Source organism: Babylonia areolata, chromosome 7, assembly GCF_041734735.1.
Source record: "Babylonia areolata isolate BAREFJ2019XMU chromosome 7, ASM4173473v1, whole genome shotgun sequence".
Classification (NCBI taxonomy): Eukaryota; Metazoa; Mollusca; class Gastropoda; order Neogastropoda; family Buccinidae; genus Babylonia; species Babylonia areolata.
This window is the reverse complement of record NC_134882.1, coordinates 50,511,645-50,514,144: the sequence shown is the minus strand read 5'-3', so window position 1 is coordinate 50,514,144 and position 2,500 is coordinate 50,511,645. Positions and strand designations below refer to the sequence as shown.

Below are 2,500 nucleotides of genomic sequence, written 5' to 3'. Positions count from 1 at the left end.
GGCATGCGCACATGCACACTTAGACAGACATGTAATATTTTACGTGTATGACCGTTTTGTTTATTTGTCCGGCCATGTAGACAGCCATATTCTGTTCTGGGGTGTGTACATGCTGGGCATGTTCTTGTGTCCATAACCCACCGAACGCTGACATGGATAACAGGATCTTTAACGTGCGTATTTGATCTTCTGCGTGCGCATACACACAAAGGGGGTTCAGGCACTCTCAGGTCTGCACATAGGTTGACCTGGGAGATCGGAAAAATCGCCACCATTTACCCACCAGGCGCCGTCACCGAGATTCGAACCCGGGACCCTCAGAATGAACGTCCAACGCTTTAGCCACTTGGCTATTGCACCCGTCAATAGTAGTCATCGTTTCAGCAATTATTTCAAATATATTTGTCAATGTAACACATCCAGTGACGTACACTGTATAAACTGACACGTGGAAGCTATGTGTGCCACACTATTTCACCCCTCTCCATACTATCCTCTCTCCGCAAACACACACACACACACACACACACACACACACGCACGCACGCACACACACACAAACACACACACACAAACACACACACACACACACACACACACACACACACACACACACACACACACACGTACACGCGCACACACACACACAGGGAAAATGAATGAATGTTTTATCACATTCAGGACATACACATAATTGCTGGGACGTGCTGACAATAGCATTCCATTGACATGCCTATGTATATTAGGAATTATCCAATACTCTGAAATTGTATATATCAACAGCAACGATTTTCAACAAGTTTGGCACACATATATCCCAAAATGTCAGAAATATATTCATCATTTAAAATGAACATTGACATGCAAACCAAGATTGTTTTCCCTAAGATCGATATACAATGGGCATACATATATGAAATGGTATTCATCATTATTCACACATTTACAAAATGGGCAAAACCTTCCAACCGGATTTCACATTATTTCTCCTAGTTGTTACTTAGCCGCAAAACTTCAAGTCATTTTTGTGTCAAAGCAGTTTCAGTTTCAGTTGTCAAAGCAACTCCGAGACAATAAATATCCAAGTGTTCAAAGTAACGTCCAACTGTGAAACTATTTAGCATGAATGAATATAAAGCGTATCTTTTCTTATCTCTGACAGATGCCGACCATTATTTCACATACATATCAACCATCTTGTGCTTGAACTGTAACATAAACATCTGAATATGACCAACACCTTGATTCAGCTACACATGACTGAAACCAGTTTTGCACAAAATTTCTCTAATTTCTTTTACCCAACACCTTTTACCGTTCCCATCTATGTTTAGTTTGCATAAGGCACGCATGTTTGGGTAATCTGTTTATTTTTTTATGTATTACACACACACACACACACACACACACATATATATAGCTTCAGTTGCATGCAGGTCATGGAGCACCAAACTCATTTCTAATAATCTGAACCAATACTTTACGGATTTCATGTATGTGTTAACGTATAAAGGGTATCTGCTTAATTTTAAATAAACACGTTTATTTGGTGTTTTGAGGGGAACACCGAAAAATATTCGGCAAGCTTATAATGCTGTTTTTTTTATGCCATCTTAACGGAGCAGCCCCCAGACCTCTGCTGAACACAAAAGAATAGACTGGATTTGGGTGTCAAATATTTTGAAAAAAGACTTCTCAGGACATTTCTTTACAGTTGTTGAATGCTCTGCAAAGAAAATAAAGTGCTGGTTGTTTTTGTTTTGTTTTGTTTTTTGTGTTTTTGTTGTTGTTGTTGTTGCTGCTGTTGTTGCTTTTGTTACCGGATGCCCTGTGCCTATACTAGCTCTATCGACATAGTTGTGAATGTGAATCCTAGGTGACAATATGTATTCACCACCTCAGTATCCTCACCTTCATAAAACCATTTTACTTTCTTACCAAGACTTGCTCCCTTTCTGAACATTATTATATTATTGTCTTACTTCCGTTTAAATTTAACCTCAATCTATCACAACATATATTCAAAGAATAAAGTTGTGTCTGTAATCCGCTTGACGTAGCTGCAATCAAAACTACGTCATCAGCAAACAGTAGAATGAAAACTTCAATAAAGAGTGGGAAGTAACTGTACCACGAACCCCAGTATCATTTACATGATTGGCTAACTCGTTAATAAAAAGTGAAAAGTGCGTGGGACTTAAACCACAACCCTGTCTCACACCGACAGCTGGTCGACGTGAGACTCTTCCCCTGAATAATTCACTGGTCTGATATACGCGTTTGCGTGTCGTAGAAGTCTCATGTTGTGGGTCAGAGTGTCCGTTGACTTCGAATTCTGATCTGTCATCTATGTGGTCTGTCATTTCCTGTGATAATTGTTGGCCGTGAGTAAGACTACTTCTGCTCCCCAACCTTCACAATAATTCTGTGTTCTGCTCCCGGCAAACCACAAGACAGAGTTCTGCCTTCTGCACCTGTCCCAGTCTGAAGGGTTTTGTAC

The 2,500-nt window shown here is 40.2% G+C and overlaps 1 protein-coding gene across 1 annotated transcript in view; it reads left to right on the top strand.

Moving 5' to 3' along the window:
* The window catches only part of LOC143284298 (uncharacterized), a 45,227-nt gene that overhangs the window by 24,827 nt on the left and 17,900 nt on the right, over window positions 1-2,500 (top strand). The gene's annotated exons all lie outside the window — the stretch shown is intronic.